This window comes from Mus musculus, chromosome 11, assembly GCF_000001635.26.
Source record: "Mus musculus strain C57BL/6J chromosome 11, GRCm38.p6 C57BL/6J".
NCBI lineage: Eukaryota > Metazoa > Chordata > Mammalia > Rodentia > Muridae > Mus > Mus musculus.
Genome location: NC_000077.6, coordinates 15233689 through 15244471, shown reverse-complemented (window position 1 = coordinate 15244471; position 10783 = coordinate 15233689).

Sequence of the window (10783 nt, the reverse complement as noted above, 5' to 3'; positions counted from 1 at the left end):
CAAAAGATGGCCTAGTCGGCCATCACTGGAAAGAGAGGCCCATTGGACTTGCAAACTTTATATGCCCCAGTACAGGGGAACACCAGGGCCAAAAAGGGGGAGTGGGTGGGCAGGGGAGTGGGGGTGGGTGGATATGGGGGGTGTTTGGTATAGCATTGGAAATGTAAATGAGTTAAATACCTAATAAAAAATGGAAAAAAAAAAAAAAAAAAAGAAGTCAGGGAGACAATGCCCCAAGCTTCTGACCTTCAGGATAAACTCCTCCACAGTTACCTGGCAATAGTAAAGATAGCAGCATACCATAAAAGGGACTGTTTGGCCCCTCCTTGCTCTCTCTCACTCCTCTCACTCCTCTTGCTCCCTTGCTCTTACTCCTTTCTCCTCTCTTTCCTGTCCTCTTTTTGTTCTCTCTTTATCTCTCTCCCTCTTACTCTCTTGCTGTTCTTCTTTCTCTCCTTTTCCCCCTTTTCTCCTCTTGGCCATGGCTGGTCTCTCTCTCTCTCTCTCATTCTCTCTCTCTCTCTCTCTCTCTCTCTCTCTCTCTCTCTTTCTACCTTCTCTCTTACCCCCTACCTTTCTATAATAAAGCTCTAAAATCATAGACGGTCTTTGATCATCAAGGCCCGCCGTGCTTGGAGGATGGGCTAGGCTTTCTCCTAATGAGTCATTTCTAATCTCCTGATGGAAGGCCTTCCTGTGCTCCAGCCATAGTCCACTGCACTCACTCTCGCTTGTGTGGGAACCTCTCTTCCCTCTGCCCTCTCTCCCATAACCCTGGGGTTACAAGGTGTGGTTCCGGGACCCCCAAGTTGGGGCTGCTCCTTGTCCACACCCTGTGGAGTGGGTCAGAGGATTGGATGCCCACCCGAGGATAAGTGAAAAGTGTCTGGCAGCCCTCCTGAGTCCAACTGCCCAGAGCATAGTTGGAACTCTGGCCGGACTTGGGCTATCCTCCTGCCTTCCTTTTTCCCAGGCCCCCTTTTAGTTCCCACAGCTTTTTATATATGTTTTTGTTATAGTTTTATTGGGTACCCAGTTAAGAAAAGCTTTTTCCCTCTTGTGTTTTTGTAACCACTGTGTTTGTGCTATTTTGCCATTTATTTTACTTCATTGTCTATTATATACCACAACATTGGATGTATTTTTGCCTAAGGCAGCAAACCATTTTTGAGTGGCTTAAAATAAGGCAAATATTTATTTTAACCTTTAACAATATTGAGTATATTCTTATCAGGTTGCTTGAAAATATATCATGGTAGTCCAGCAATAATCTAGATGCATTTAAAAAGATTCAATCTGTAGACCTGGATTAAATGGCCATACAGAATTATTCCATTGGTAAGGAGCATGTCAAAACTATATCGCATTCCACACTGAAGGTACTCTATAAGTTCAAGACATCCAAGATTTTTCACTGAAACAGGTAAGTTGGATCATAGAGTAAATATCCTAGACAACCAAAGAACATTCATAAGTTTACTGGATCTTTGTATTAGGCTACTAAATTACATAAATTGATCCACTGAAATACAGGGATTTTATTTTTCATTGACAAGCAGGGACAAACCAGATTTACCAGAGTTCATATAAACAGGTTGAGAAACTTAAGAATTTATTATTTATTAAAGTATATTTTAATATTTTAATCAATTGAGAAATTAATTCATGTATATATTTTTTATTTAAGTCCATGCTTCATTCCTACCTTTCTAATTCTTCCGTAATCCATAACTATTGCCTCACAGTTGATCTCATTCTCTCTTATTTTTAAGATTAAATATATGGAAGTCTACTTTGCGCTTTCTATATGAGCACAGATGTAAAGCCATTTACTGGAGTGTGAGAGCTTCTCATGGGCCACATCCCTGCAGCAATCTCACATTTTGTCTTCCAGCAGGATTTTTATTAAAACTATGTGCATATCCGGTGTGTTCTGAACAGTGTTATCAATATGTTAGAATGGATTAAAATGATAATGTGGAAACTGAGAAAGTATCATACATTTAATGGGAAATATAGATATGAGTATAGTGCATTCTGTCTTGCAACAATCATTCAGAGCTGTTACTTACACCCCAAACTATTTTGTATTAACTGGGGTAGAAAATATTAGAATAACATTTTGTCAACTGGAGCTGAATAATGCAACTCTTTGAAATGCAGACGAACCTTTAACTGATAAAGTCCCCCAAATTCTTAAAGTATTCTCTGCTAAGAATTTTATACCTCTCAGCTCGCCTTTATGAAACTGATGTTTATGAAGTATACAAGGTATTGGATTTCACCTATTAGAACAGAGATTTTAATGATTTGAACCAGAAGGCAAATAGTATACAAATACAACTTCTTAATTGTCCTTCAAAAACTCAGAAGACAACAATGAGAGCACATATAATCCTCATGGACAAATAAAAATGCTGCTCCAAAAATAAAAGTGTTTGATGGGGTGTTAAGGTGATTCAGTGGGACAGGTCCTTTCTGCACACCCATGTGGACCTTAGATGGCATCCTCAGCAACTACATAAATGTCAAGTGTGGCAGTGCATTTGTACATTGAAAAACTCAATTCACTGGTTGTTAAGACAGAAAAACCTTAGAGACTTGTTAGTCAGCCATCAAGCCAAAATTGGGAGTTCAACATTCAATGAAAGAGCTACCTCAAAAAATATAGCAAAGAGGAATTGACAACACCTAACATCCACCTCTGTCTTTCACATATGCACATTCAAACAATACAGCATATATATATATATACATATATATATATAACCTGCACACAAAGAATAAAACAGTTGAGAACCCAATTTACCTTTCCATTTAAGCTGTATTCTCTAACTTCTTTAACATTCTTGCTCCTTAATTTATTGTATAACCAGAACTTGTACATTTCAAGGGAACTTAATTCATACTTCTTAAGATAGAAGTAAGTTATGGATGTGTATCTTCAATATAAATTAATGTAAAATTATTGTCCTTTTTAAATTTTATCATTAATAGGGTTGCAGATTTCTGAAAATAATTTGAGTTCCTGTAGTTTCTGATTTTGTAAGGTACCCATGAAATATATCACTATATAATCTATTCAACCGAATGTTTTGTTTTGCTTTGCTTTGTTTTGTTTTGTTTTGTTTTTACAAGAGACTCCATTTTAAACAAGTGAGTTTCCTTGGAAACTGAAGGAAAGGAAGATTGAATTTCAGGCCTCACCTATGATGGAAGGATAGCTAGGTACTTGCAGCAAGGCAATATACTTGGAACTGCCTTGCAAGTAAATGTATGTATCTCTGATCAGTGAAGATAAGTAAGCATCAAAGCAATGCTTAGTAGTGATAAACTATGCCTATAACTGTAAACAATTTTGATACCATATAAATTTAGTTTCTCAAAAGAAATTTATCACTGTCTTGCTGCATAAATATGTATAAACCTGTACTTCATACATGAAAATGAAATTGCAGAACAATAAACCTTTCCACAAAATGAGTATTGGGGAAGTTTTTCTATGTTTTATAGTTCTTTTAGTGAGCTCCATCATGCTGTTTAAATAAATGGTCGGTAGTTTTGTCTCAGGGTGTAAATGTGTAAAGAAATAGAAATTTGGGTGAAAACATGTTTTAATAATGCCACCCTGCCAGAATACATTACTAATGAATATTCAGATTTTACTGGTGGGCAGTTTCCATCATAAAACTGGATCCTGTAGATGAGAACAGCTTAGCATGAATCACAGCTGCCCTGATTTATTAAGTCTATGTTGACCTTGGGCTGGCTATTTAATTTATTTGAGGACGAAGTGTAGTATTACTGTCTGAAATCCTTCTTAGCCTCTCTGTTGAAGATGTAATTCCTAGTTCACAAAATATAACTGTATTCTAGGTAGGGGTCTTTGTAACCAACATGGGTGAAATGGAGAAATTTAAGTGGACTCTCACTTTATATGCCTAGTATATGCCTAGTATATGCCTAGTATATAGGTTTCTTATGAAATAAAATTCAATTTAAACTTTGGGAGCAGAAAGGACAAGGAAATTCACTGTGACAATATAAAGTGACATTGAGAAGAAAGGTTTCAGAAGCCAGACAAAATGCATTCCTTTTGTTAGGATACCTGATCCTGGGTGACCACAGAGAGCCAGATCCACACACCTTGGAAAGAGAAAAGTACCAATCAAAGCTGCACTAATGATCCCTATGCTGTTGCTTTCCACTGTCTTTTAATCTCTGTTCTTCATTCTCTCATACTCACCATCAGTTATATGTGGTTGGGAGTGGTATTTGGTTCTTCTTATATAGAATATGTCAAGATGTGGAAGTAAAGGGAGTTTGTATGATGATAATAGAATAAATTGATCTGACCAGTTGCTTTCATTTCTGACAAAAAAAAAAAAAAAAAAAAAAAAAAAAAAAGAAAAGAAAAAAAAATCTCACTTCTTACAATCATGGCCACCTATAGACTATCTCAATCTTGGTCTGATTTGTCAGTCCAAGATCAATGAGCTCCAAAAATAAAATGAACAACTGGAAATGTGCCCTTCTGAAAGTTTAAAATCAAGAATGTATGATTAAATAGTATTCGTTATTTCAAATGTGGTTAATATGGAGGAAGATAAAAATAAATATTCTAACAATGACTCATAAAATGAGTTTTTGTGATATTAAAAGATTTATAAATAAGATAGAGAAGTTCCAAAGATATGAAAAAAATATAAAATATTCAATAAATTATAGAATAGAAGTTTGGAGGCCTCTACTGAAAAGAAGAAAATATTTAAAGAAATTGATGTTAGCCCTGGGGCTAATTATATTTAATGCTAATTCCATTCTCCTGTGAGTGGCTGCAAACAAGGAATGAGTCAGCACTCAGGTGATTTCCTGTAAACCTGCTCCCCACCTTAATTTGCAAAATAAAGGAGAGCTGATGATTGGGTAGATAAAAGGGAAGGTGTTAGTGGGAGGTAGGGAGAGAGAAGAAAATGGAAGAGAGAGAGGATGCAGAGGAGGAGGAAGACAAAGAAAAGCAGAGCAGAAGCAAATGGCCTGAAGCAACCGCAAGTTCTAAGGGGTCTCATAAGCTGTGGAAGATGGTAGTGTAGCCACAGATCTGCCCAATCTAGGTGCACAGCATGTATTCATATTAATAGAGTTGTATTTTCATTGTTGTGGCATATTTGGGTTGGAGACTTGCCACAACAAAGGAGTGAACAGCTCTTCGTTGAAATTTGTCAGGAAATATGAAGTCTTCCTAGTTTTGGGACTGTGTAAACTTATCCTGTATTAATCAAGTTAGCCCATTCAAGAAAAGATTCTCAATTCAGACCTGTTTTATAAACTCTTGATATGCCTCTGGTGCTTGCAGTACGTTGCTCCAACTGTAGAGGTTGCATGTTCTCCTCTGCCCTCATTTTCTAAACATCTGACTCACAGTTTTTAGTTTACTACTGCTCTACTCAGGGAGATAGCTTTCTGAATTCAAATTCTCCAGCCTCCCAGGTTATTTTGTCTGATGTACATTTTTCCCCCAAATTGGGCCTTAGCCAATTACTCTAATGGTAATATCCTGAGAATTTAGCATTAAATATTAAAGTCATCCAGAATATTATTTTTAACCAAATTTTAAATGTATTCTTAAAAGTGTACAGGCTTGTCTATATTTATTTTTGGAATTTTATTAAGTAAAGTTATGATTTTTTTTTTTTTTTTTTGAGACAGGGTTTCTCTGTATGGCCCTGGCTGTCTTGGAACTCACTTTGTAGACCAGGCTGGCCTCGAACTCAGAAATCCACCCGCCTCTGCCTCCTGAATGCTGGGATTAAAGGAGTGTACCACCATGCCTGGCAAGTTATGGTTCTTTATATGTATATATATTCTTGTGTGTGTGTATGTGTGTGTGTTGAGATATGTGTTTATGTGTGTGTGAAACAGATCAATTTTGGTTGATATCTATGTATATTTGCTTCTCTGTGTGCATTTATTTTTTGTCATTAAAAAAAGATAGTTGACTGTTCATTTTACAACCCAATATCAACCCATCCTTTCCTCCCATACTCCTCTTTCACATCTTCCCACAGTTCCTCATCTTTATAGAAGAGGAAGACCCCCATGGTGAACAGTATCTCTCGACTCACACATTAAATCCCTGCAGGAATAGATACATCCACTCCCACTGTGGCCAGACAAGGTGGTCCATTTTTGGGGACACAGGATCCATAGGCAGACAAGCAAAAAGCTCATCTCAGCCCTTCTCCTGTTGTTGGGGGATCCACATGAAGATGATGCAACTCCTTATCTTAGGTTCAGACCCTGCTTACTCCTTGGTTGTTGATTCAATCTCTGGGAGCCCCGAAGGGTCCAGGTTAATTGATTCTGTTGGTCTTCCTATGGAGTCTCTGTTCTGTTTGACTCCCTCAATCCTCCCAACTCTTCCTTAAGACTTCCCCAATTCCCTCTAACGTTTGGGTGTGAGTCTCTACATCTCTTTCCATTGGTGGCTGTGTTTATCCTCTCAGAAGACAGTTATGCGAGGTTCCTGTCTGCAAACATAAGAGAGTATCATTAATACTGCTAGGGATTGATTCTTGTCCCTGGTTTGGGTCTCAAATTGGGACAGTCATTGGTTGGCTATTCTCTCAGTCTGCTCTGTCTTTATCACTATAAATCTTGTAGACTGGAAACATATTGGGTCTAAAGTTTTCTGGATAGATTATTATTCTTATTTCTCCTCTAGGAGTCCTTCTTGGCTATAGGAAGTGTCCATCTCAGGATCCATGTCCATAATTGATGGGACTCTCAGCTACTGTGTCCCTCTCCCACATTGACTCTCTGAGTTCACTCCCTATCTGAAGATTCTGGCATATTCTAAAGATTGCCCGCACCACTGACCCCAACCCACAAGACCCTGCCACCACCAATCTTCCTTCTCTCTCCCCTTCTCTCTCTACATATGATAACCGACCTCTAGCCAGCTCCCCCCCCCCCCACTTTCTGACACCTATTCAAAACTCTCCCTTGGGTCCTCCTTGTTATTTGGCTTCCTTGAGTCTGTTGATAATAACTTGGTTATCTTGTGCTTTATGGATAATATACACTTATAAGTAAGTGCATAACATGCATGTCCTTCTGGAGCTGGATTCACTCACTAAAATCACACTTTCTTATTCAATCTACTTGCCTGAGAAATTCATGATGTCCTTGTTTTCAATGGCTCATTAGTATTTCTTTTGTACACTTATTTTTTTATTAATCATTTCATTCATTTACATTTCAAATGATATCCTCCTTCTTGGTTAACCTTCTGTAGGAGCCCCCATCCCATTTCTCTTCTCCCGTTCCACTTTGCTTCTATGAGGGTGCTCCTCCACCCACTAATCCACACCAGAATCACTGCTCCAGAATTCCCCTTGTTGGGGCACCAAACCTCCACAGAAGAACCTCCCCTCCCATTAATGTCAAATAAGGACATCCTCACTACATATGTATCTGTCTCCATGGATCCTTCCATGTATACTCTTTGGTTGGTGGTTTAGTCTCCAGGAGCTCTGGATGGTCCAGTTTGTTAATATTGTTCTTCCATTGGGCTTGCAACTCCTTCAGTTCCTTCTGTTCTTCACCAAACTCTTCCATTGGGGTCCCCAGGCTCAGTCTGATGGTTGGCTCTGAGAATCTGCATCTGTAATGGTCAAGTGATAGTAGAACCTCTTAAGGAACAGTGATACCAGGCTCCTGTCAGCAAGCACTTAGCATCAGCAATAGTGTCTGGGTTTGATATCTTCAGATGGGATGAATGCCTAGGTGGGCAGTCTCTGGATGGACTTTCCATCAATTTCTCTTCCAATTTTTGTCCCTGTCTTTCCTTTGGACAAAAACATTTCTGGGTCAAATATTTTGAGATGTGTGGGTGACCCTATTCCTCTACTGAGTGCTATGCCTATCTACTAGAGGGGTTCTCTAAACGTTGTATCTCCCCCTTTATTGGGTATTTCTGCTAACGTCACCCCTGTTGGGTCCTGGGAGCCACTTGCTTACCTGGAGTCTGGAACCTTCTAGTGGCTATGACTAATTCCTTATCCCCCACTGCTACACATTTTTATTTGATTTCCTGACCCTCTGTAATTCTTTCCTGTCCCTTCAAATTCCTGATCTTGCTCCCCCCTTTACTCCCTCACCCTTATCTCTTCCTCCCAGATCCCTCTCTCCCTCTAACTCCTGTGATTATATTGTTTCCCCTTCTATGTAGGAATGAAGTATCCATACTTTGGTCTTCCTTCTTCTTAAGTCACATATGGTTTGTGGGTTGTATCATGGGTATTCTGAACTTTTCGGCTAATCCACTTATCATTGAGTACATACCATTTGTATTCTTTTGTGTCTGGGTTATCTCTCTCAGGATATTTTCTAGTTCCAACCATTTGCCTAAGAATTTCATGATTTCATTGTTTTTAATTGCTGAGTAGTAAATCCATTGTATAAATGTACATTTTCTGTATCCATTCTTCTGTTGAGGGAGATCTTGGTTGTTTTAAGCTTTGGTCTATTATAAATAAGAATGCTATAAAAATAGTGGAGCATGTGTCCCTATTATATGTTTGAGTGTATTTTGGATATATGCCCAGGAGTGGTATAGCTGGGGCTTCAGGTAGAACTATTTTCCATTTTCTGAGGTACTGAAAAATTGATTTCTAAAGTGGTTTTACCAGCTTGCATTCCCACCAGCAATGAAGAAGTGTTCTTCTTTCTCTGTATCCTCTCCAGCATCTGCTGTCACCTGCATTTTTGATCTTAGCCATTCTGACTGGTGTGAGGAAGAATCTCAGGATCATTTTGATTTGCATTTCTCTGGTGACTAAGGATGATGAACATTTCTTTAAGTTTTTCTTAGCCATTCAAGATTACTCAGTTGAAAATTCTTTGGTTAGCACTATACTCAATTTTTAATGGGGTTATTTGATTGTGAAGATATAGCACATTTTCTGTATACATTCTTCAGTTGGGGACATCTAGCTGTTTTCAGTTTCTGGCTATTATGAATAAAGTTGCTATGAACATATTAAGCAAGTGTCCGTATGGGGATGGTGGAGGATCTTTTGGGTATACACCCAGGAATAGTATGGCTCGGTTTTGAGATAGAACTATTCCCAATCTGAGAAACCACCAAATTGATTTCCAGAGTGTAGTATAAGTTTGCACTTTCATGATCAGCGGAGGAGTATTCTTTTGCTTCATAACATTGACAGGCTGTCCTGTCCTTTGATTTTTTTTTTTTAATTTTTATCTTAGCCATTCTGATGTATGTATGTAGAATTTCAAAGTTGTGTTAATTTGTATTTGTATGTATGTAGAATTTCAAAGTTGTGTTAATTTGTATTTTCCTGGTAACAGTACATTGATCATATATTTAGATATTTCTACATCTTTTTCCAGGGCTTTATACTGAGATGAGTATCTTTGTTGCCGAGATGTCTTTCTAGTATACAGCAGAAGAGTAGATTATATTCAGGTATCTATTCTGTTAAGGTTTGCCCTTTTACTAAGAATTTGAGCGTATTGATGTTGACAGATATTAATGAGCAATGATTGTTACTCTCTGTTATTTTGATTTGGTAGTGGTAGTGTGTTATTAGACGCGTTCTCACGACCGGCCAGGAAGAACACCACAGACCAGAATCTTCTGCGGCAAAGCTTTATTTCTTACATCTTCAGGAGCCAGGGTGCAGGAAGCAAGAGAGCAAGAAGCAAGAGAGCAAGAAGCAAGAGAGCAAGAAGCAAAAGAGCAAGAAGCAAAAGAGAGAAAAAACGAAACCCCGTCCCTCTTAAGGAGCATTCTCCTTCGCCTCGGACGTGTCACTCCCTGATTGGCTGCAGCCCATCGGCCGAGTTGACGTCACGGGGAAGGCAGAGCACAAGTAGTCATAAGATACCCTTGGCACATGCGCAGATTATTTGTTTACCACTTAGAACACAGCTGTCAGCGCCATCTTGTAACGGCGAATGTGGGCGCGGCTCCCAACATCTCCCCCTATCCTTTTAATAAGAGCAAATAGGCCACCCATATTAATGAGAGTGGAGATAGAGGTCAAATCCCCAGTGTGTAGGTAAAGGAGCCATGTACAGGATTAGCTCTTAGGCTTACAGGCTTTTACCCAGAGCAACCCTGACCTGCTCCCGTGTCGTTTTGCCTGGGGGAAGGGAACTAGGACACTGAACCTTCTTGAAAGATGACATGTCTCCCTAGAATAGGCTCATATATGCCGCAGAGCCTTTCCATTGCAGTGCTTAGCCTTGCAACTCTCTCGGGCTGCTGAAGCACACTCACTCTATCCCGTGCAATGAGTCTAGCCTCATGGGATATAAGAGCTGAGTGGCCAGCGACCTATTGCCTAAGCATAGATAACCATATATCAGGGGGAGCTCCATGTTCTAGTCCTGCAAGCGCCTGGGCAATAACCACCTTGTCTCTCCTAGTTTGGGCCTTAAGCTTACAGACCAATCAAAGAAGCAACACTAATCCACAGCAAAGTGTATCTCCAAATAATATTAATCCCACCCATTTTTTAAAGAAAGAAAATGCTGAGGAGATCCAATTGGGTAATCCTTTGGTCAGGGACAGGTCCAAGCGCGTGGAGTTGACCTGAAGTCTCAATTCCCGAAGGATCTGTTCAAATTCAGCCATCCAATTCTGTAACATATACTGAAAAAGACTTTTTGACAAATTAGCTGCCCTAGTAAATTTAACATACTGAATGGAAATAACACACAATCCCGGAAACTTTTGTTTACATCCCTGCTG